Genomic DNA, 26,130 nt, shown 5'->3' on the forward strand with positions numbered 1-26,130 from the left:
AAGGGTGAACCACCTCATTAATGATAAAACTTCAATACTTTAAAATAAGATAACAAGGGCTTCCCTGGTGGCGCAGTGGTTGAGAGTCCACCTGCTGATGGAGGGGACACAGGTTCGTGCCTCGGTCCGGGAGGATCCCACATGCCGCGGAGCGGCTGGGCCCGTGAGCCATGGCCGCTGAGCCTGCGCATCCGGAGCCTGTGCTCCGCAACAGGAGAGGCCACGACAGTGAGAGGCCCGCGTACCGCAAAAAAAAAAAAAAAAAAAAGATAATAAGATGCCGTTTCTCAATCAAATTGGTAAAAATCTGAAAGTTTGACAACATCCTCTATTAGTGGGGCTGGCAAAACAAGGTACACCAAGGAGCAGAACTGTGGCAATATTTGGCTAAATGAGATACACATGTACCTTTTGACACAGCAATTCTACTTTTGTGGATCTATTCCAAAGATACACTAGCAAAGTTATTCACTGTAGCACCATTTATAACAGCAAAAGTTTGGAAATGCTGCAGCAAGGTATGCTGGTTGAATAAACTCTGGTCCTTTCATATAATGGAATAAAATGCTGCCACTACAAGAAATGAGGAAACTCTTCACCCTGTGACATGGCACGGATCACAAGTACACAGTTAAGTGAAAAAAGCAAGGAACAAAACAGTGTATATGGTAAGCATCTTTTATGTGAAAGGGCAAGAAACACACACACATACACCCCTGATCATATCTGCACAAAGAAACCTTCCCTAAAGTGGATAAACCAAAATGTAATAAAAGATGGAAGCAAAGCCTTTCTAAATCCACTTTATTATACAGCTTCAACTCTGGACCCATTTAATTATTTTAAAAATTAAAACTTAAACGAAAAGTAAACACTAAAAATTTAAAACAAACAGAAATTAACATCTAACTATATATGAAGTTGGTCACATTGCCATACAGAAAAAAGACTCATTTTCAAGTGACCTTAGAAAAGTGTTTTGACTTTACATTCCTAGTAGACTCTATTCTAAGGATAATTATTTTGCGAAAAAATATTAATCTTTATTCAGAAGCCCTATTGTTAGTAATAATATTAGTACCATTATGCCTAATACAAGAACTACATGATAGAATGAAGCAAACAAGTACTGTGTTAATATAGTTACAAACACACAATTTTCAATGTAAGAGAAAAGAGACTTTTAAAAATCAAAGTAATTACATATAAACCCAGTAGGGCCAAATCTGAACTGGAAACATCAGTAGAAACTCATGGATTTTTTTTCCCCACAGAAAAGTATCTTCTAGCTCTTACCACTGAAATGGTCACGAAGCAAAAGACAAGCTGTAGAAATAAGCACCTCTGGCACCTAGACCGTTGTCTCTAAATACTACTCTCCACTAAAAGGAACCCAGGCTCCCTGGAGAAATGGTTTAATCCAGGTACAGGTCACAAAATGGACAAGATGAGTTTGGGACACCTTGTTATGCCACAAAACAAGGAAGTTCTCAAAAAAAACTTCTCAAAAAACAAAACCCTCTAGCCAAACAAAAGGTGCACCTGGCCAAATCCGGACAATTTGAATACCGGCAAGAAGAATGGCTGCAACTCACAGAGACACAGAATCCATGAAAATCCTCAAGTTTATAATGACAGTAAACAGAAATGAGAAAACCCAAACAAAACCAAAATCACTGTTACCACTGGAGGCGACAAGGGCACCAACTCCTCAGTCGGAAAATAAGCAGTTAAAGTCAAAGAATTAATAATTCCTTTTGCTTTCCTGTAGCTTAAAGGAGGAAGATGTGCTTCTGTTTTTTAAAGAATTCCTGCCAATAAATGTGAAAGAAATGACAGAATTCCGATCGCGATTTTTTAACCCTTACTTGATTTAGGCGAAGACTGGCACTGGCCGAGCCAAGGACGGGAAGGCTGAGGGGACCCGGCACTGAGGGTGCAGAGGCGCAGGCTGGCCCAGCTCCTCCGCCGCTACCAGCACGGGGCCCGGGACACACACGGCACGGCTTACGAGGCCCTGCTGGATACCGTCACGGCTTTGAAGCTACAGAAACAAGTCACACTCCACCGCCCACCCTTGGAGAAAAGAAAGGGCCCGTCCAGAACAGGGACGTCCTACAGGAAAAATGAGCACTTTTTCTCAGCAAGTCTGACGTGAAATAAAAATGGGGGTGGGAGGGGGGTTAGAATGCTCTAGGTTAAAAGAAACATAAGAGAACTAAATATAACGTGTGGACCCTGTTTGGATCCTGATTCAAATAAATTAACTGTAAAAACACATGCTCGAGGGAGACAGGGAAATCTGAGTGTCGTCTAGATACTAGAAAAGAAGGAATTATGGTTAATTTTGTTGATGGAGCTACCGTATTTACGGTTAAGTTGTTTTGAGATACACACTGAAGTAGAGGGGAAATAACGTTAGTTTTTAGGATTAGCTCTAAAACACTTCAGCTAAAAACAACAACAGAAAATAATGAACTAAGAATGACAAAATTTTGAAAATTCTGAAGTCTGGGGGGTGGATATAAGTGAGTTGTATCTATGTTTGAAATTTTTCCTACGAAAAATATGAAAATAAGTTGTAAGTACAAACTAAATAGTATTAAATATAAACCTGTTTTCATAAAAAGAAACTCTGGGAAAAAATCCGAAGCAATTTGATACCGCAGACAGGTAAGGAATTAACACCAGAGGCCAAACATCTTTCGCTCACACTGAGCAGCCAGTGTGTGGTGGAAAGAAGGTGAGGCAGAGCCTCAGGAATGGCCAGACAGCGGTTAAAAGTCCCAGTGCTTTCACCTAAGGCGCTTGCAGCTCTGGGTAAGACATCTGAGTCTCTCATTTCCTACCTATAAAATGGAGAAGCCACTGTTTATTTCACAGGGTTTTGTGATTACTGTGTTATTTATGGCATAAAACACACCTGCCACAAAAAAGGCACTAAATGATAAATGTCATTTCCCATCTACAAGTTCTCAAGTGTTCATATACTTACATGAGAACTAGTTTGCAAGGTATATAATCCTATCTCTAGCAAAAAAAAAAAAAAAATATATATATATATACACACACACACACACAAATATACACACAAAGGCAAAAAACTGAGCACATATTAAAAGTCTATATGCATCTATATGAAAAATACAAAATACTAAGCTTTGCAGAAAAAACCACACTGTACAACAGTCATAGTTCTATTTCTGAAATTCACTGTCCAAAAGTTATCAATCATTTCCAATGCTCTAACTGACTGTAACCAAATCAACACATATAAAATGCTGAAATGTCTTCTTGTTCAAAGAAAATAACCATGTCCCTGAACTCAACCTCAATATTATAATATCCAAAACAAAATCCAGAAAGATAAATGAGGAAATTGTCTTTTAAAACCTGCTTCTTACATCTGCACTGAGTCTTAAGTATGTGAAATATTAAAAGGAAGTTTCTAAATTTGAACAAGGGTCGTGCACCACACAAATTATATACAGAAACTGGCAGACTATCATTGACTGTATTTACAGTAACTTTCATATCGAAGTAAATATTCAAACTATAACAACTGATTCAAAGAAGCTTCCTATAATCAAAATGCTTCCATCTGAATCCTTTTAATATACTAAAAATTGAATTCATAGTACTCAACCTATTTTGATTAAAAAAAAAACTCAAGCAACTTACCTAAATTAAAAATATGTTCAAATCTCTACTGTAGTATATATATACTGCATGAGTAAAAAATACATTTTGAAACACAGGCAGTTTTTTGAGTCCTTCCATTTCTTAAGGCCTTTCATATCTTCCATATAAGACACTTTAAAGGGGGTTGGAACAAGGTAGAAAGAACAAATTAGAAACAAAATAATTTTTGGATAGAGGGTGCAAAAGCAGTGACGTGAACATTACTGCCTTCTAGTTGGGATTTTATAAAGAAAACAAAAGACTTTGTTTCGGTACAAGCGTCTGACATTCTCTCCCCTGCTACGATGAGGGACCCTGAACTGCATATCTGGTGCCAACCAGTACCTCCAGACTGTACTTCCTGTTTCACTCTTCATTATCAAATGACCACAGGAGATTGGAATGTCGCTTGGTACCGGGTAAGAGAAAAACAAAAAGGTAACCTGCATAAACCAGTGCAGAGACTTTGGAAAGGAAGCATATTGTTTACAAGTACTTTTTATTTTTTTAATTTTTTTTATACAGCAGGTTCTCATCAGTTATCCATTTTATACATATAAGTGTATATATGTCAATCCCAATCTCCCAATTCATCCCACCAACACCACTTTCCCCCCTTTGTCTCCAAACATTTGTTCTCTACATCTGTGTCTCTATTTCTGCCCTGCAAACCGGTTCACCTGTACCATTCTTCTAGGTTCCACATATATGCGTTAATATATATTTGTTTTTCTCTTTCTGACTTACTTCACTCTGTATGACAGTCTCTAGAACCAACCATGTCTCTACAAATGACCCAATTTCATTCCTCTTTATGGCTGAGTATTATTCCATTGTATATATGTACCACATCTTCTTTACCCATTTGTCTGTCGATGGGCATTTAGGTTGCCTCCATGTCCTGGCTATTGTAAATACTGCTGCAGTGAACATTGGGATGCATGTGTCTTTTTTGAATTATGGTTTTCTATGGGTATATGCCCAGTAGTGAGATTGCTGGGTTATATGGTAATTTTATTTTTAGTTTTTCAAGGAACCTCCATACTGTTCTCCATAGTGGCTGTATCAATTTACATTCCCACCAACAGTGCAAGATGGTTCCTTTTTCTCCACACCCTCTCCAGCATTTGTTGCTTGTAGATTTTCTGATGATGCCCATTCTAACTGGTGTGAGGTGATACCTCACTGTAGTTTTGATTTGCATTTCTCTACTAATTAGTGATGTTGAGCAGCTTTTCATGTGCTTCTTGGCCATCTGTATGTCTTCTTTGGAGAAATGTCTATTTAGGACTTCTGCCCATTTTTCGATTGGGTTGTTTGTTTCCTTAATATTGAGCTGCATGAGCTGTTTATATATTTTGGAGACTAATCCTTTGTCTGTTGATTCGTTTGCAAACATTTTCTCCCATTCTGAGGGTTGTCTTTTCGTCTTGTTTGTAGTTTCCTTTGCTGTGCAAAAGCTTTTAAGTTTCATTAGGTCCCATTTGTTTATTTTTGTTTTTATTTCCATTACTCTAGGAGGTGGATCCAAAAAAATCTTGCTGTGATTTATGTCATAGAGTGTTCTTCCTATGTTTTCCTCTAAGAGTTTTATAGTGTTCGGTCTTACATTTAGGTCTCTGGTCCATTTTGAGTTTATTTTTGAATGGTGTTACGGAGTGTGCTAATTTCATTCTTTTACATGTAGCTGTCCAGTTTTCCCAGCACCGCTTATTGAAGAGATTGTCTTTTCTCCATTGTATATCCTTGCCTCCTTTGTCATAGATTAGTTGACCATAGGTGCGTGGGTTTATCTCTGGGCTTTCTATCTTGTTCCATTGATCTATATTTCTGTTTTTGTGCCAGCACCATATTGTTTTGATTACTGTAGCTTTGTAGTAGAGTCTGAAGTCAGGGAGTCTGATTCCTCCAGCTCCGTTTTTTTCCCCTAAGACTGCTTTGGCTATTCGGGGTCTTTTGTGTCTCCACAAAAATTTTAAGATTTCTTGTTCTAGTTCTGTGAAAAATGTCATTGGTAATTTGATAGGGACTGCACTGAATCTGGAGGTTGCTTTGGGTAGTAGAGTCATTTTCGCAATATTGATTCTTCCAATCCAAGAACATGGTATATCTCTCCATCTGTTGGTATCATCTTTAATTTCTTTCATCAGTGTCTTACACTTTTCTGCATACAGGTCTTTTGTCTCCCTAGGTAGGTTTATTCCTAGGTATTTTATTCTTTTTGTTGCAGTGGTAAATGGGAGTGTTTCCTTAATTTCTCTTTCATATTTTTCATCATTAGTATATAGAAATGCAAGAGATTTCTGCACATTAATTTTGTATCCTGCAACTTTACCAAATTCATTGATTAGCTCTAGTAGTTTTCTGGTGGCATCTTTAGGATTCTCTACGTATAGTATCATGTCATCTGCAAACAGTGACAGTTTTACTTCTTCTTTTCCAATTTGTATTCCTTTTATTTCTTTTTCTTCTCTGATGGCCATGGCTAGGAGTTCCAAAACTATGTTGGATAACAGTGGTGAGAGTGGACATCCTTGACTTGTTCTTGATCTTAAAGGAAATGCCTTCAGTTTTTCACCATTGAGAAGGGTGTTTGCTGTGGTCTGTCATATATGGCCTTTATTATGTTGAGGTAGGTTCCCTCTGTGCCCACTTTCCGGAGAGTTTTTAATCATAAATGGGGTGCTGAATTTTGTCAAAAGCTTTTTCTGCATCTATTGAGATGATCATATGGTTTTTATTCTTCAGTTTGTTAATATGGTGTATCACATTGATTGATTTGCGTATATTGAAGAATCCTTGCATCCCTGGGATAAATCCCACTTGATCGTGGTGTATGATCCTTTTAATGTGTTGTTGGATTCTGTTTGCTAGTATTTTGTTGAGGATTTTTGCATCTATATTCATCAGTGATGTTGGTCCGTAATTTTCTTCTTTTGTAGTATCTTTGGTTTTGGTATCAGGGTGATGGTGGCCTCACAGAATGAGTTCGGAAGTGTTCCTTCCTCTGCAATTTTTTGGAAAAGTCTGAGAAGGATGGGTGTTAGCTCTTCTCTAAACGTTTGACAGAATTCATCCGTGAAGCCATCTGGTTCTGGACTTTTGTTTGTTGGAAGATTTTTAATCACAGTTTCAATTTCATTACTTGTGATTGGTCTGTTCACATTTTCCATTTCTTCCTGGTTCAGTCTCAGAAGGTTATACCTTTCTGAGAATTTGTCCATTTCTTCCAGGTTGTCCATTTTATTGGCACAGAGTTGCTTGTAGCAGTCTCTCAGGATGCTTTTTATTTCTGCAGTGTCTGTTGTAACTCTTCCTTTTTCATTTCTTTCTTTCTTTCTTTTTTTTTTTTTTTGCAGTACACGGGCCTCCCACCGCTGCGGCCCCTCCCATTGCGGAGCACAGGCTCCGGAAGCACAGGCCCAGCGGCCATGGCTCACGGGCCCAGCCACTCCGCGGCATGTGGGATCTTCCCGGACCGGGGCATGAACCCGTGTCCCCTGCATCGGCAGGTGGACTCCCAACCACTGCGCCACCAGGGAAGCCCTCCTTTTTCATTTCTAATTTTATTGATTTGAGTCCTCTCCCTGTTTTTCTTGATGAGTCTGGCTAATGCTTTATCAATTTTGTTTATCTTCTCAAAGAACCAACTTTCAGTCATTGATCTTTGCTACTGTTTTCTTTGCTTCTGTTTCATTTATTTCTGCTCTGATCTTTATGATTTCTTTACTAAGAAATGGGTTTGGTTTGTTCTTCTTTCTCTAGTTCCTTTATGTGTAAGGCTAGATTGTTTATTTGAGATCTCTCTTGTTTCTTGAGGTAGGCTTGGATTGCTATAAACTTCCCTCTTAGAACTGCTTTTGCTGCATCCCATAGGTTTTGGATCGCTGTGTTTTCATTGTTATTTGTCTCTAGATATTTTCTGATTTCCTCTTTGATTTCTTCAGTGATCTCTTGGTTATTTAGTAACGTATTGTTTAGCCTCCATGTGTTTGTGTTTCTTATGTGTTTTTCCCTGTAATTGATTTCTAATCTCATAGCGTTGTGGTCAGAACACATGCTTGATGTGATTTCAATTTTCTTAAATTTACTGACATTTGATCTGTGACCCAAGATGTGATCTATCCTGGAGAATGTTCCATGTGCACTTGAGAAGAAAATGTAGTCTGCTGTTTTTGGATGGAATGTCCTATAAATATCAATTAAATCTATCTGGTCTATTGTGTCATTTAAAGCTTGTGTTTCCTTATTAATTTTCTGTTTGGATGATCTGTCCATTGGTGTAAGTCAGGTGTTAAAGTCCCCCACTATTACTGTGTTACTGTCAATTTCCTCTTTTACAGCTGTTAGCAGTTGCCTTATGTATTGAGATGCTCCTCTGTTGGGTGCATATTTACTTATAATTGTTATGTCTTCTTCTTGGATTGATCCCTTGATCATTATGTAGTGTCCTTCCTTGTCTCTTGTAACATTCTTTATTTTAAAGTCTATTTTATCTGATATGAGTATAGCTACTCCAGCTTTCTTTTGATTTCCATTTGCATGGAATATCTTCTTCCATCCCCTCACTTTCAGTCTGTATGTGTCCCTAGGTCTGAAGTGGGTGTCTTGTAGACAGCATATATATGGGTCTTGTTTTTGTATCCATTCAGCGAGCCTGTGTCTTTTGGTTGGAGCATTTAATCCATTCACGTTTAAGGTAACTATCAATATGTTTGTTCCTATTATCATTTTCTCAATTGTTTTGGATTTGTTTTTGTAGGTCCTTTTCTTCTCTTGTGTTTCCCACTTAGAGAAGTTCCTTTAGCATTTGTTGTAGAGCTGGTTTGGTGGTGATGAATTCTCTTAGCTTTTGCTTGTCTGTAAAGCTTTTGATTTCTCCATCAAATCTAAATCCTTGTTGCATGAAGTAATCTTGGTTGTAGGTTCTTCCCTTTCATCACTTTAAATATGTCATGCCACTCCCTTCTGGCTTGTAGAGCTTCTGCTGAGAAATCAGCTGTTAACCTTATGGGAGTTCCCTTATATGTTATTTGTCGTTTTTCCCGTGCTGCTTCCAATAATTTTTCTTTGTCTTTAATTTTTGCCAGTTTGATTACTATGTGTCTTGGCATGTTTCTCCTTGGGTTTATCCTGTATGAGACTTGCTGCACTTCCTGGACTTGGGTGGCTATTTCCTTTCCCATGTTAGGGAAGTTTTCGACTATAATCTCTTCAAATATTTTCTCGGGTTCTTTCTCTCTCTCTTCTCCTTCTGGGACCCCTATAATGCGAACACTGTTGCGTTCAATGTTGTCCCAGAGGTCTCTCAGGCTGTCTTCATTTCTTTTCATTCTTTTTTCTTTATTCTGTTCCCCAGCAGTGAATTCCACCATTCTTTCTTCCAGGTCACTTATCCGTTCATCTGCCTCAGTTATTCTGCTATTGATTCCTTCTAGCGTATTTTTCATTTCAGTTATTGTATTGTTCATCTCCGTTTGTTCTTTAATTCTTCTAGGTCTTTGTTAAACATTTCTTGCATCTTCTCCATCTTTGCCTCCATTCTTTTTCTGAGGTCTTGGATCATCTTCACTACCATTATTCTGAATTCTTTTTCTGGAACGTTGCCTATCTCCAGTTCATTTAGTTGTTTTTCTGGGGTTTTATCTTGTTCCTACATCTGGTACATAGCCCTCTGCCTTTTCATCTCGTCTATCTTCCTCTGAATGTGGTTTTAGTTCCACAGGCTGCAGGATTGCAGTTCTTCTTGCGTCTGCTGTCTGCCCTCTGGTAGATGAGGCTATCTAAGCGGCTTGTGCAAGTTTCCTGGTGGGAGGGGCTGGTGGTGGGTAGAGCTGGGTGTTTCCCTGGTGGGCGCAGCTCAGTAAAACTTTAATCCGCTTGTCTGCTGATGGGTGGGGCCGTGTTCCCTCCCTGTTGGTTGTTTGGCCTGAGGCAACCCAACACTGCAGCCTACCTGGGCTCTGTGGTGGGGCTAATGGCGACTCTGGGAGGGCTCACGCCAAGGAGTACTTCCCAGAATTTCTGCTGCCAGTGTCCTTGTCCTCACGGTGAGCCAGAGCCACCCTATGCCTCTGCAGGAAACCCCCCAACACTAGCAGGCAGGTCCGGTTCAGTCTCCTATGGGGTCACTGCTCCTTCCCCTGGGTCCCGATGCACACACTACTTTGCGTGTGCCCTCCAAGAGTGGAGTCTCTGTTTCCCCCAGTCCTGTCAAAGTCCTGCAATCAAATCCCACTAGCCTTCAACGTCTGATTCTCTGGGAATTCCTCCTGTTGCCGGACCCCCAGGTTGGGAAGCCTGATGTGGGGCTCAGAACCTTCACTCTAGTGGGTGGACTTCTGTGGTGTAAGTGTTCTCCAGTCTGTGAGTCACCCACCCAGCAGTTATGGGATTTGATTTTATTGTGATTGCGCCCCTCCTAACGTCTCTTTGTGGCTTCTCCTTTGTCTTTGGATGTGGGGTATCTTTTTTGGGGAGTTCCAGTGTCTTCCTGTCGATGACTGTTCAGCAGTTAGTTGTGATTCCGGTGCTCTCGCAAGAGGGAGTGAGCGCACGTCCTTCTACTCCGCCATCTTGAACCAACCTTTGAACTCCTGCTGAAGGCAAAGTCTAGGAGGACTTCTAACAGCACTAATCTAGCAAAGACATTTAGAAGGCAAAGTGACACTGATGAGAAGAGCTCACTGTTCAACTGAGGAGTTTTCTTAACATAATTGCAAACGAGAATTTTCATGAAAAGCAGCAATCACTGAAGCAGATTCTCACTCTGCTCACCAAAATAACACTTCCAACTTCTATTCCAGAACTGTCCACACTGAAAATAAACATTCCAAGTATGTGGGATGGTTAACTATAACACATATATATGAATAAACTAAACAGTACATTCTGGGATAGATTCTTCAGATAATTAATGGACTACGTTGTAGGCATGAACTCAAAGACAAAGATACAGAGAGATGAGAAAAAAGTGTTAGCTTCTGTAAATGGAAGCCTCAAAAACCACTGATTCTATTTTTATATATAAAGTTATACTGTATCTTTTGAAGAAGGTATTACCACTTCTAGACAAAATCAGAAACAGTAACAAATAAAAGAGTTTTTTTCAATCTAAGATATGGAATACAGAATCAACCTAAAACATACAATGGGACCCCACAAATAACCTCAACTGATACAAGGCCAGGCAGACAGACCTGAGTTTCCGTCCCGAGATGAACAAGGAGGACAGTCTGCTGGAGCAAAGAAAGCAAAACACGGAAAGGAAGAAAAATCCAGATAATAATGATGACAGAACCATACAAACAGAAGAGCGCCTGACTCACGTAGGTATGCACCCTAAGAGTCTCCTTGGTTCAGAAGTAAAGTAGCGACCTTGAACTAAGTGCTTTCTTTACATCACCTACTTCAACCCTAACAGCAGCCCTATGAGGTGGGTGCCATTATCTCCCTGTCTTACAGATCCTCGTGTGAGCCTTAGGAAAACGAAGGCACTTGACCATGATCACACCGCTAACACCAATGGGCCAGAATTCTTACTCAGGAAAATCTCAAACCAGAGGCCATACTTCTAAGCACCATGTGAAGCTATCTCTGACCTTGTTGTATAAAAGAAGGCTGTAACCCTCCCCACTTTCAGCCACATGCAGACTAAGCAATCGGTAAGCATCCCACTACACGACAGAGAAGACAAGTGTGTCAGCATTTTCTGACACACAATGAGTTTATAAAGAGACGTCCAAAAGGGAAGGCCAGAAAAACCAGCACTGAAGCACTGGGCTATAATGGGGGTGGAGGGTCGGGGGAGTCCCATATTGCAAAGAAATTCTAATTAGACTAAATACCTGAATGTACAAAGTTCAACTGTAAAACGTTCAGAATAGAACATGGAGCATATTCATCAAACAAGAGGGAAGAGGTCTAACAGAAGTTTAAAGAGAAGACCGATGAACCCAACTACATTTTAAAGCTTTTAAGTCTACGTGATAAGACATTATAAACAATAAAAAACCATAAACAAAAATATATTGGCAAAATATATAATGTACAAAAGATGAGTATTCAGGATTTATAAAGGTTTCCTACAAATCAAGTAGAAAAATACAAACAGCTCACTGAAAAAGATAAGGACAAAATATATATAAATAGGTAATTCAAAGAGAAAATCAGAATGACCATAGACGTAAGAAAACATGTTCACTCACGGAAATCAGGTTAATGTAAGTAATAATTATTATTTCATATATTCCAGCTTACAAAAACATCTGAATATACTGAAGACGTGAGGAATTCTGAGGTCTGAAATGTCAACTGGTGTAACCATCTCAAAGACCATCTCAAAGACCAATTTGGCAGAACCTGGTAAATTAGAAACTGTGTATGGCCTCTGACCGAGAAATTACACCTCTAGATATCCTCCTAAACACTGTCATTAGCACAGAAGGAAACACGGACAAGGGTGTTCTGTAAATCCTCCTTTGTAACACGGGACAGCTATGAACAACCTGATCGTCCCTAGACAGGAGCAGAGATAATGGACAGAGGAATACTACACAACAGTTCAAACACACAAACTATTCTCTACCGTCTTCAGGTCAGTAGTTATCTCTGGAGGTCGAAAGGGAGAAGGAACTATAACTACTAAGTCCTTGAATTTTCTGAGCCTCATTCAACTGAAAGAGATGTAGGTAATAATAGTAATACATCCCTTGTTGATTCGGGAATTAAATGGAGGGACAGGTTGGCTGTGCATCTAAACCACTGCTCGGCGTGTAATATGTCAGAGGCGTGGCCGCGACAGTCACTCATACAGGAGATGGGCCGGGAGGAGCGCGGGACCCCCCAAAGCGCTACCCCCATGGCAGAGGACCCCCCAGGATGCCAACTGTGGTAGAACCATGAACCTCCTAGCCAGAGCTCTTCAGGACAAGGGTTCCCTACAATTTTCCAGTGATAATTCTCCAGGAATGGAAATGGAAGAAAAGGGAAGGAACTGTCTAGAAGGAGGACAAAATAAAAACCATCACCACAGGTCAGATTTCCAAAGCTGGGACACCAGCCAGTTCAAAGGTAAAGCTCACTTCACAGTAACGTTTTTACACTGTATTAAAAATGTAAATATTCAGTAACACGGGAATAACAATCTATAATAAACGTTTCAAAAAGAAATGAAAACTGTAATTTAGTAACCGAAAAAGACTCAGAACAGACCTTAAGCCTAGGGGGTAGAACATTTTTATCTCCAGTTAAATCATCACCATCATCACCCCCTCCTCCTCTTCTTGTCCCCGAACTCTAGGCGATGGGGGAAGAATAACAAACAAAACCGTCTCTGTTCTCACGGAACTTAGAATCGAACAGGAGGAGATCACAACAATGACAGATGGTGATACAAGAATTAAGTAAGGCAGAGGGACCAAAAGTCACTGGGGGATGTAAGTGGAAGGGGGACTTGAACAAAAGCTGAGCTGTAGGGAAGGAACATTCCCAGCAGAGAAAACAAGAGCAAGACCCCAAGCAGAAGCCTGGTGGGCACATCTGAGAAATGGCGAGACCACTGCTGCTAGAGCAGAATGAGACGGGAAAATGCAGCATTAGACCTTCTCAGAAAAACAGCATCGTGCTGGGCTTTGGAGGCTGAGCTACACTCTGAGTAACAGTAAAGCCACTTGAGAGCCTGAACAGAAAACTGTATTATTAACTTAAGGTTTAGAAGTGCATCTCTGCATGGGAAACAGACTGTGAGGGGGGCAAAGGTAGACAGCGGGAGGGAAAAAAAAAAGCAAGAGGTTACTGGAGCAGCCCAGGCGAGGGAGGAGGCCCTCCTGGACTGGGCCAGCAGCAGGCAGCGGGGATGCCGAGGACAGGCGAGACGATGATGATGCCTGGAAGGCAGAGCAGCCAGGTTCTGCCGCGGCTGATGGAACGGGAGGTCTGCGAGCTGGAACGGGGGCAAGGCTGGGGCGCAAGGTGAGAGCCAAGCGGAGGGCCAGCTGGTGCTCAGGCGGGGAGGCCGCAGGGGATGCAGGTGTGCGCGGAGTGGGGAGTCAGCACTGGGGCCGGACACGTCCCTTCTGGGCAGTGACCACACCTGCAGATACAAACTGGGCCGTGCCGGCACCTGAAGCCCTGAGAAGGAAAGAGCTCCTGTGGGGCAGAGGGGAGGTCACAGCCAGACCTGGGCGCTCCTCCCCGCGGCAAAGGAGAGCTGACCAGACCCGGAGGCCACGTGCAGATGGAGTTGGGCGGGGGGGGGGGGGGCAAGTCAGAGGGGCGCGAGGTGGTGACGCATCCGGCGGTTTGAAGGTCACTGGTTTGGGTGAGGTCGAGGGTTGAGCGACTTAGGGTGAAAAGCAATGACAAAGTTCTAAAATTTAACTTTCATCTTTAAAATCAGGCAATTTAAACTGATAGCAAAGTACAGCTGTACTTCATGGTTTTCTTCTTTTATAGGTGGCTGTTCACATCAACCAAATAACCAAACCAGCAAAATAATCATGTAATTACTGACTGTCTTAACAAGGCAGAATCGCTCGGCAGAGTTAAACAACATTTGGTACACACACACACACACACACACACACGCAGTTCTAATGATGACTTTTACAATGAGTGATTCCCCTGAAAATGCCATTTACTAGGCATCCAATACGCTACCTCTCCCCCAAATCACATAGAAGATTCTAAAAGATAACACCAGGAAACAAAACCACCTGTTTTTTTTAATGCTAATCATCATTTTTTAACATATTAATTTCTTTACTGTGATATTTATAGAAATAACATAAATTGAAAAAATACATACCATATCACCAAAACAAATCAAATCAATGAGAAGTTTTAAGTAGTCAGATAACCTTAACTATTTACAACTAACAATAAAGCTAATTTCTGCAAAGCTCGTGACTTAGCTTTGAACTTCTAAAGTTCATATTTTGGTTTTTGGAAAAGGTTTTAAGTTCATTTGCTGCTAAAAAGGAAAAACATACCCCTAAAGTTCATTCTGAGAATCTTCTCAATGCAGAAATAAATAAATTCATTAAAGTAAAATTAATTTAGCATTTTATAGTTATATTGAAAACTAGGGACACAAAGCAAAACTCCAAACTAGTTCAACATTTAAAGACCTTAGAAACAAACCTATCTATGTGTAAGCCTCCTTCTGATACTATAAAGTCTGGTGGTGGAGAGTTTAATAGAGTTGAGCCTGATCTAAGAAAAAAAGGCTGTCCACGCGCTTACAAAATATGGTAATTACTAAATGTAAAAGGAAAGAGATAGAAGCTCTCAGCTGTAACTCAAGCTAAGATAGCAACAATTTTAAAAACAGGTGCTCCCTTGATCTTTTAGCTACTTTTCAAGTACATAAAAACAAAGAAAGAAATGAGCAGTAAAATACATTCACTTACGGATATAAAATTAGAAGACCAAAATGACTAAGTAAAAATAATGTTTTTAATACAGGGTAAAACCTCAATATGCATTTGTACAAATTGAAAAGATTAAAACAAACATCGCCACAGAAAAAGGGATACTTCACCTAAAAAGTATAATGGCCAGTGACTTCGTGAAAGACGCTCCACCTGAACAATGAACAAGGAAATGTGAAGTTTGAAACCGATGACCTTTTAACTGTCAGACTGAAAAACTGGTTCTCAATATACAGCGTTAGGTGAAGGGTCATACCCACAACCGTGGGGGTATGAACTGCAACAGCCTTTTAAGGTAAGAATTTGGCAAAGTCTATCAAAATGTTCTGTGATGTAAATTCTGCTTCTGGAAATCTAGTTTATAGAAATACGACTACAGAAAGAGATGTTCGCAAAATGTTCACAGGAGCATTACCGAAACACTGTATTGCAGAGCATGAATAGTATGACTAGTACGCGGAATATTAATTACACAGCTATCAAAAATTAAGAGAATTTTATATAGGTGTTATAAAGGTGTCTATAGCTTCCTTTTGAGTAAAAATAAGTCAGTTACTACTCACCTAAAAGTCTTACTTAATTTTAATTCTTCAACAGCCACTATCGCAAGGAGGTTCTGCTCCTGGGGCCAGTCAGACACTGAACCGTCAACAAAATGTAACCACAGAAGGTTCTAACTAGAGATCACAGCTCTAGGTAAAAAGCAGCGGCGTTTTTCTGGAAAGAATCTATCCTTTCTTACGATGTGCTGTCAAGTTGTTAGTCTCTGCAACGAGCTACGCGTGTTTCGGAAATTCCCTAATTCCTAGCGAAAAAGCACACGCCAGGCCCCCGTCTTCTTGCAGAGACCCCACAGCAACTCCGAGACACGCGCGGCGCAGGAGAGGAGGAGAGAAGGCGGCACAGGGGAAGCGGCCACCAGGACACCAGCCCTCCCACGAACCACCGCCCCGCGGTTCCCATGACCCAGCAACACCAGCAACATGTGCCCGTATCCACGCAAGCGCGCCGTCTACGGTCAATGTCTTAAGTAAATGTGCTGTGTCAGCTCCGCTCCACACCAACCTGCCCGCTAGACCTCAGGATAATGGTCCCATACTTAATTACAGGTCTTCTCTGAATTACAGAAATAAGGAGGGCTTCCCTGGTGGTGCAGTGGTTGAGACTCCGCCTGCCAATGCAGGGGACACGGGTTCAAGCCCTGATCCAGGAAGATCCCACATGCCGCGGAGCAGCTAAGCCCGTGCGCCACAACTACTGAGCTTGCGCTCTAGAGCCCGCGAGCCACAACTACTGAGCCCGCACGCCTAGAGCCCGTGCTCCGCTACAAGAGAAGCCACCGCAATGAGAAGCCGGCCCACCGCAACGAAGAGCAGCCCCCGCTCACCGCAACTAGAGAAAGCCCGCACGCAGCTATGGAGACCCAACGCAGCCAAAAATAAATAAGTAAAATAAATAAATAAACAAATAAAATTTATTAAAAAGAGACGTTTCTACATGTTAAAAAAAAATTAAGTAGAGGATAGAGTCCAACGTTAAAATACTTACAACGCCAAGAAAGAAGAGCCAAATGGAGTCACCCAGGGGAAATCAGGGAAGGTGAAAATGCACAAATACCACTGCAAAGAAAAAGGGGGGGCAAATAAAGTTTTCTGTGGGCCTGCAATGGGCAACTGGTTCTGGCAATTAGGAAACCAAGGCTACCTCGAGAAAAGCAGTTTAGCAGGCCAGGAGGATTGGAAGCAAGAAGGCAGGGATGAGATGAGTTACAAGGTAGCTGCAGATCACAGAACAGAAAGCTCAGCACGAGACACCTTCGCTCCAAACCTTCCCCCGGCTGGACAGCAACATGCTCTTCTCCTGTACTGGACTTGGATGGCCTCCGGCTTTCCGTACGCTCGACCTCAGAGAGTTTGGTTGTCAAGCTTTCCGACCTAGGTCCTTTCTCTCCTGAGGCTCACCCAGCCTTGGCTACCTTCCAGCCACACCCTTCTCCCCCGTCCCCTTCCTCTTAGCTGTCTATGTAGGAAACTTCTACCCGGACATTCATAAGCACCTCACATTCAATACATCTCAAAGACAACCTTTTACTTCCCCACCCAAACCTAATCTACCACTTGTATTTTTTTTTTAACTCCGCCTAAGGGTACCACCACCTACCTAGTAGCTAAGTACAAACCTGAGATGATCCTGGACAACTTTTTCTCTTCAACAATCTCCTTGCCACTCTCCAAGTCCCAACTGTACCTCCTCAGGTTTCATCCTCTCCTTCCACGTGAACTGCGGCCTTGATCCCACAGACACACCTGCCGTAAACCCTGTCAGCCTCCTGCCTCCAGGCCCGCTCTCCCCTTGCCCCGTAGACTCTGACGCCAGCGAGGCCAGGTGCGCTCAACTGCAAACTTCATCGCCTTCTTTCATCTGCAGCGTTCTCACCTTGGCTTACAAGGCCCGCAAGAAACCAGCCCTGTTAACACCTGCAGCTCCATAGCCAGCAGCTGGCACCTTGGCCCAGACAGGCCAGCGGGCACACTCATACATCCAGACACACACGGACACACACTAGGCCATGCTGCAAAAACAAATGAACTCAAGAGCTCAGGGGCCACAACTCCAAAGTTCCATTTCTCTCTCGCGATCACTCTGTTCCACCAGGCTTCTTCATCAGCCCCAGCCTGGGACACACTAATTCATGGAGGAGGGAAGAGCAGTAACAGAAGCGTGCATCTGGGACCTAAAGCTGCTGCTCAGAGTGGCGTGTCACTGGTCAAAGCAAGCCACGTGGTCAAGCCTGGTGCCAAGAAGGCAAAGCCCTACGATCCTCTTTCAGGGAGGAGCAGAAAGTACTGAGGAACAAGCCAGCCTGCAGGTCACCAACGCACCTGCATGTTCACGGGCGCAAAAAGAGATTCAACCAGATTGAATACTTTTAAATAAGTTTTCCACCTTTTCTACAAATTCCTCAGGACTCAGAGTAAACATTTCTTAAAATGAACTCAGTGAAGCTTTGCTGACCTGCCCTCTAGGGGAGGTGCAGTGCCCACGTGCTCCCCTGGTCCCCACGTGCTCCCCGGCCCCCAGGTGCTCCCCTGGCCTCCACACCTGTTTACTCTGCCCGCCCACGTGCTCCCCCGGCCTCCACACCTGTTTACTCTGCCCGCCCACGTGCTCCCCGGGCCTCCACAGCTATTTACTGTGCCCACCCACGTGCTCCCCTGGCCCCTACGTGCTCCCCCGGCCTCCACACCTGTTTACTGTGCCCACCCACGTGCTCCCCCGGCCCCCACGTGCTCCCCTGACTCCTCCAAACCAGCACACAGATGTCTCCCTTGATCACCGCCGCCCCACAGGTATCAGATGAACACATATTTGCTGCACTAGTAACGCTCTTTGCCAGGAACACCCTCCCCCGATCCACAGGGAAAATTCCCCATCATCTCAAGACCCATGTCAACAGTCTATGAGGAGGCCCCTGCCCCTCAGCATCCCAGCGGAGCACTCACCACACTACTGCCGTGCCCTTCAGTCTACCTGCCACACTAGGACGGGAGCTACGTGAGAAAAGGATCGGGGTCCACTAAGCTTTGCAGGCTCAGCACTTACGCAGCGACTGGCACGCAGTAGGTGACCACTGAGTGAGCGCCCATGGATATGCGGCGGCAGAGAGGGTCACGGGAACCGCGTGGGAGGGCCAGGGCTCTACCTCAGGCCCAGGCGCTGTCGGCACTGCGCGCCACAGCTTAAGCTTTCTTCTTAGGGCACAATGGGGCCATTATTCCGAGTCTTGTTTCCCTTCCCTCCCTCAGATAGAGCAGTTCAGCTTTCTCTCGTGTAGGCCCAGGCCCTATAAACAAAGCCTAAAACATGGAGGCACTCAATAAATATTAGTCTGAATGAATGAACACTGCACTAGCCTATGACAAACCCAAAAGAAGCGTTTAAATGCCATGGTTTTAACAGGGCTAAGCCACTAGAAAAAGAAACAAAAACAAATATGCCACAGAAGCAATTTCTCACAGCACTCAGGCCCTGAAGTAAGTGCATAACCATTTCCAAAATCTTTGCTCACACGTTCATAGAAGCAAACAAGAATTATCACTGTACTTAACATAAAGTCTGTAATGTTTCTCAAGAATCGAGCTGTTGACGCCAATCCCATGCGTTTGTAACTACACTAAAGATAAACTGTCTACAAGCGTCATTGCACCAATGAAATGGAAACATTCCTGAAGCACTGGAAACGTGTTCAGAAGCCGTGCAAACCACAAACAAGTAATATTTAATAGTTTAGGCGCCACTCAGTAAAAAAATTAATGATAACTTTGAAGTTAAATTATATTTTGCGCTAGAATATGAACCACAGCATCTAAAGGCAAATGCAACATCAAACTGATACAAGTAAGGAAAATATGATGGGTGACAACGTGAAGTTACATGCATCTAATCACCCTGTAACGCTAGTTCAGCGAGTACACTTAGTCTGCTGTCATCACAAATTGGGTATGCTAACGCGTGGTTCCCATAATCAAATACTCAGCCCTTGGCTCATAAAAGAAAAGTACACTTAACTTCCCACCGAGAAACTTCCTCCACGCTTTACTATTTCTTTCAAGAAGAGAAAACGTAGGCTCATGACAGAGAAGTGAGTATGATCTCGAAGGTCCACTATACTGTTCTCCAAAACAGCCGTTTTTGCCTGTAATTCTCCCTTCCAGTTTGGGAAAGGCAAATATTTACTCAGTAGCCCTTAGTTAGAATCGTCAGTAACCAACAAGGAATTAGCTCTGGAAGACTCTGTTGAAACTCCAATGTCACCTGGGGGGAAATTGCTAGGTAATACGTAAACAACAATTCATGAAGTTAAATTAACTGAGCCCTGGCAGTTTTGCTTGTCCTTTCATTTGAGGCACAGACCAGGAAAGGGCCAGGGCCACAGCCAGATCCAGAGTAAAGTCTGGAAGAAAGGCCATCAAGAGGAAAGGGGAGGAAGTACACCGGGGTGGGCAGACGGCTGGACTCCAATCACCGCCCTACTGCCAGAAGAGCGCCCCGAACCCAGGGAGGCAGGGCCTACCTCTCCTTCCCTCGGGCACAGGAAGGCTATCAGCGAAGCTACCAAATTCTTGGTTACTGTGCAGGATACAAGGTATCCAACAGTCTGCGTACAGTTAGAAAATAAAATACGGCTGCACCACGTTGACTACAAAACACAGAATCACCTGTCTCCAAGATAAACGATATAATAGGGCTTTAAAAAGTCAAGATGAAAATCCATACACTCATGTATATATAAGATACGCATACGCATGCACATACGGTCTCACTGTGTCATGCCTGTGGTTCTTCCTTAAAATTAAGCTCTAAATTGTTCCGTTTCTAAATTGCAGTGATCTTAACTCGCCAAGTTGTCATCGTGGTTACAGGAAGGCTCTAGAGCCAGACTACCCGGGTTCCGATCACTGCTCCCAGCTTTACCAGTTCTATGCCCTAGAGCAAGTTATTTGACCTCCCTGTGCCTTGGTTTCTTCAACCGAAACAGACTCTAGCAAAAGTACCCACCTCGCAGGATTGCTGTAAAAACTAAGAGAGAATACATGCAAAGCATTTACACTAACGTCATGCGTACAGACACTATACAGTCACGAAATGTTAAGTATTATAACTGTTATCAGAATAACCTACGAAGCTTTTAAAAACTGGATTCCTGACAGACCTGGCTGATCAGATAATCTAAATAACATGATGAATAACATAACATGATTCAGTACTGGTTAAAATGCAAATAATTAATAACCAAATGCAACTAAATATACATGTATACTTCAAGTGCTTCCAAATATTCTAAAATAAGCACATAATCTCCATAATAGAAAAAAGCAAATGCATTAACTCCTTGATGTCTAAGAACATTTTCAAGAATACGCTTCAAAAGTAAACCATAAAAGAACATCATAAAGGCTTTTTAGTGCTTTTCCAGATTCACTGGTCTTAATTTTACTGTCCCTGATATTCCCAAAATAACAATTTCATGAAGGTAATAAAAAATTATTTTTAAAACCCGAAATCAACAAGTTTGGCACAAAAACACCTTAACTGTACTATGAACTCAACAAGGTCACCTTTGCCAAACTAGAATTAAAAACGCATTTCAAAATATTCGAGGTCCTAAATATGAAATGTGGTGAAAACACTGTCCCTGGCGCTCTGGGCAGGCTCCTCCTCTGAAGAAGCAGAGCTCAGCTGATCTACAAAGGAATCATTCGCAAATTCACTTATTCAGCAATTCAGATTTTATTACTCTGGTAAATTAAAACAAGATGTCTATTAATAAACATGTCTCACTAAGTGGTTAAAAACAGTGCACCATCAAAATAATTTAGTAATACTATCAGTAGAAAGGAAATGGTCACCAAAGTTTCAAAATGAACTTACACCTAGCCATGAATGAAGAACACAACATATCTGCTGCAAAAAAAGCTGCCACTGAGTAGCTACATTAATCTTAAGTGTTGCTAATCTTTAACACAAATTCAGTATTCTAATATTTTGTTTTTACCATATGCATTTTAAAAAGTAATATGTTCACCTATTATTTATAAGCATTACAATTCCATATCGTGCATGGCGAGTTTTAAAATATAAATACTACCTGTGTTGTCTGTCTCTCTCTCGGGAGATATATTAAAGCTAAGGGAAAATACAAACTGTTTGCTGGTTAAAAACAGTAGGAAAAAAACATCTTTATGGGATTCCCTGGTGGCGCAGTGGTTAAGAATCCACCTGCCAATGCAGGGGACATGGGTTCGAGCCCTGGTGCGGGAAGATCCCACGTGCCGTGGAGCAACTAAGCCCGTGAGCCACAACTACTGAGCCTGCGCTCTAGAGCCCGCGAGCCACAACTACTGAGCCCGCGCGCCTAGAGCCCGTGCTGTGCAACAAATGAAGCCACTGCAATGAGAAGCCCTGCACGGCAACGAAGAGTAGCCCCCGCTCGCCACAACCAGAGAAAGCCCGCGCGCAGCGACGAAGACCCGACGCAGCCAAATATAAATAGATAAAATAAAATTTAAAAACAACAACAAAAAAAACATCCTTACACAGTCAGTGGTTGGCATAATGCAGAGCTGATGTTTGGGAAGGAGAGACTGGAAAGGGCAGACAAGCACCTGAAGACATGAGCCCACGTCAACGACACACCCACCAACCACGCTACCTGCCACTGTTCCGGCCCAGGAGGGAGTGGCCCAGGTCACAGCCTGAGTGAATCAGAGTAATAAAACTTCACAGTCACTGCTTTAGCTGGGTTATGGCCAGTACCCTTCAACAGCAAAAATGTAAAAATGCTTGCATCTTATTACTGATAACTAAGAATTAAAATAGGTATTTATAAACAAAAATTAAGCAAATATATATGTCAAATAAATTAATATATGTTAAAATATACCTTTCTATCATAATGAGTCTTATGTTCACACTTCAAATGTTCCATGTTAATCTTATAGCCCTAGTTGGAAAATACCATGAATACAGACTTTAATATCCACCTGAGAATATATTTTAAAAATCAGCCCAAACCAAAACTCTTAAAACCAATCACTAAGTATTCTAGGTAGCAGCTCACAAACTGTAATCCAGGAATCCCTGGGGTCCCCCCTCAGACCCTCTCAGGTCAACTGGAAGGTCAAAACTCTTTTCCTACGAATACTCAGGCAGTATCAGCCTCTCTCGCCACGTTGGCATTTAAACTGACGGTACAAAGTAATGACAGGTAAATCTGACAGCACGTTACCACAAGTCGAGGCAGCAGCAGCAAACTGGACTAATGGCCCACGTATTTCTCACTGCTATTCATTCACACCTATAAAAAGGCCAGTTTCACTTGGGCTCTTGAGTATATCTGTTCAATATTCTATTTGCCAAAATACGAAGTGCACATAGAGAAGTTCCATTTATCAGAGTCCGATGGCTCTCTCAAGAAAAAGCGCGTGTGCGACCGCGCAAACGTTGTGAGCTGAGCGAGCCGCTTGTTTCACGGAACACCACTCCCACCTGGAAGAGCTGCTGACAAACTACAGTTATTCGGGTGTGGATGTGGGGCCTTTCCTCAGGAACAAACGAAGCGAGAACCCCTTCCTTCAAGTGCTGCTGTGGCAGGGCTGCCGGCAATAGAATCTGAGCTTTGACAGAACACTAGGCGTTTTGAAAATGTGTCTCCACCACTGAGCTTGAGAGCTTCCCAGTACTTAAGAGTTTTCTAGTCAGTGATGATATTAACAATGGGATCGTTTTATATTGTTTAAAGAAATGTACCAACATGTGGAAAACCCACACAGCTCAGTGAACCAGTATTCTCCAAACGGTCAATGCACGGCGGCACAAAACCACGCATGCGTACAAGACCCATTCCGAGTGCAAAACAGACAAATGGATCTTAATGTAACAGAATATGAAAAATATTTAAAACAATCTTCCAAAGGAGAACTGTGTACCAGAAATGAAAATACTTAGGTTCAAACCAGAAATCTTCATATAACTGATTCTTACTTTTATTACCAATGTCTCTTAAAAATAATCACCCCAATAATCCCCCCAAGTACTTGCCAACACAAAAATTCATTAAAGTGAAAAATCTAATGTAACGTAAACTAAGAACCCATTAAGGAGCTCATGTAAAATCATGGTATATTGTAAACTTACGTCAAACCACGGTAGATTTCACAAGCATTTCTCTACAAGTCTGGAGCACTCAGAAATTTATTCAGATAATATCAATACCTACCTAAAAATAATGTATTTGAAAGACACCTTCCCAAGGTACACATTTTATACCAAGTATGAATACAGGAAGAGTCACGCATGTTAAGAATACACTGGTTTTTAAACATCTGATCGTGTCCAACGGTGACTGTATTGCTGCTCACGTTTCATTTTCTCTACTCAACATATGGAACTAGACCAGATTCAAAGCAAGAGGGGAGAAAACTGGCAACCTCCAGCCTCAGTACCAAAAGCTGGTAACAGCAGCACAAAAAGAAATTATAAGAGAGAAATTCTGTTAGTTCTCCTGCAAAAATCAGGAAATAGAAAGTATAATAAGTAAGTCACCATGGAAAGTACCACTATTAGCAAACAAGGGTAAAGAGAAGGTACAGTGTTGGGGCTTCCCTGGTGGCGCAGCGGTTGAGAGTCCGCCTGCCGATGCAGGGGACACGGGTTCGTGCCCCGGTCCGGGAGGATCCCACATGCCGCGGAGCGGCTGGGCCCGTGAGCCATGGCCGCTGAGCCTGCGCGTACCGCAGAAAAAAAAAAAAAAAAAAAAAAGAGAGAGAGGGTACATTCTTTAAAGGAACAAATGGTTTAAATTTGCCAAAACCAAAGTCTGATTTTCCTTTAACAGAACATGTGTGAAATCAAGCAACAGAGAACTGTAAGCTATGATTCAGAATAAAACACACCAGCTAGACTGCTCTTAACCAATAAAATACCCAAACAATAGTAACGAATGAGCATTTTTTTCTTGGGTCCTATTTTTGGGGGTCAAGCTCTCTTCTACTCTGAATAACAGTGAAACTCTCAGGGGGAGTTTTAGGAAGCTGGGCGAGACTTCTCCTTTGGAAGCACCTGTCCCACTGTTTGTACTGCCCGACAGTAGCAGAACCAGATTCAACAGTGACATGTCCTCTTCCAGTTTACTCCGTCCAACCGAAATGGAAAATGGCTTTCTTTAAAAACACAAAGAAGTGAATGATCCTGTCCAGCGTGCCGAGATCAAATGGGCACGAACAGCACTAGTAAAGTCAGGGAATGGAAAAAACAAACAATTTAAGCAAGTTCATCTTGTTCACGCCGAAGAGTGAACCTCCCTCACGCCTGTCATCCTGGTGTGATCAGTCGTCACAGCAGTGCTCCACAGGTCAACCCAACTATGACGCAGTGACCGCCCTGAGAAAGCAAAGCATGCTGTGTGTATCCAACCTAAAAACACGACGACGCAAACAACAGCGACAGAAGTTCACACCTTATTTTCTGTAAGTGACACAACTGACTTCTTCCTTAACATTAAACTTCTTTTGAGTGAAAACACAGAAATTTTGGCTATTTTCCAGTCATCGTAAACTATTCAATCTCGGTTCCTGTAAATAATTTCATTCATGACACACAATCGTAAAATCCAGATCATCCTTATTGTTTGGGGTCCACTGATACTGGGAAAATACTTTCCCGGCTTCCACGTGAACTCCTGATACTTCTCTATGAACTTACTTTAACTTTATAAAGCACGTTCACTTTCTGAATTACATGTATTATGGTTCTGGTCAATCACCTATGCCAAAATGATAAGTGAGCTTTTATATTTTTATTGTTGTAGAACAAAATCTCAACCAGATGACTTGAGACAGACAGGCCAATACCCCCGCCCACCAGCCCTCAGCCTGCTTTATTTAGACCCCATCCATGACCCCAAATATAAGGAAAAGCTCCAGCTCGTGCACAGCTCCTGCATAAAGATGGTCCACCTTGACAGCACGCCCACACCTACCGTCACCTCATACCTGTGGGGCCCTGACTGGGAGCCACCAATGGATTCCCAGGGCCTGCCAGCCTGTCAGTGTCAGCCAACGCCTGGGACACGCCCAGACCTGGTAAGTGGGGTCTGTGGGATCTGGCTCACTGCTTAGTATCTAACTTACAAACGTAAGTATAGGTCACCGTCCTAGGCACCGTCAAGGTGAACGAGCGTATCCGAAATACAGTCAGCCAGGAAGCTAATAGCAACAGCAAACTTCTGAACCAAAATCAACAGGCTCTACCTAACCTGAAAATAATGTTCAATTAAGAGGTCAGTTTAATTTCCATAAATATTATTCATATATACATTTTATGTATAATAAAGGAAAGCAAGCTAATATCAAAATAACTGCTATATTATTTATTAGCATTTTCTGATATTACACCCAAGTTCAAGTCTGGTAAAACTGTTTATAAACAAATTAATCTACGCCACCAGAATAATGAC

At 42.3% G+C, this 26,130-nt stretch overlaps 1 protein-coding gene across 12 annotated transcripts in view; it reads right to left on the bottom strand.

Moving 5' to 3' along the window:
- The window catches only part of AFDN (afadin, adherens junction formation factor), a 138,756-nt gene that overhangs the window by 107,655 nt on the left and 4,971 nt on the right, over positions 1 to 26,130 (bottom strand). The window contains exon 1 of one of the 12 annotated variants that reach the window (XM_060029642.1): positions 17,293 to 18,065. The exons of 10 other annotated variants lie outside the window; for them this stretch is intronic. The gene's annotated coding sequence lies outside the window, so the exon portion shown is untranslated. Of the gene's footprint in view, positions 1 to 16,661; positions 17,047 to 17,292; positions 18,066 to 26,130 lie in introns of those variants that run through there. One more of the 12 variants, XM_060029643.1, reaches the window with a different exon arrangement.

This window comes from Delphinus delphis, chromosome 14 (assembly GCF_949987515.2).
Source record: "Delphinus delphis chromosome 14, mDelDel1.2, whole genome shotgun sequence".
In the NCBI taxonomy this organism is placed as follows: Eukaryota; Metazoa; Chordata; class Mammalia; order Artiodactyla; family Delphinidae; genus Delphinus; species Delphinus delphis.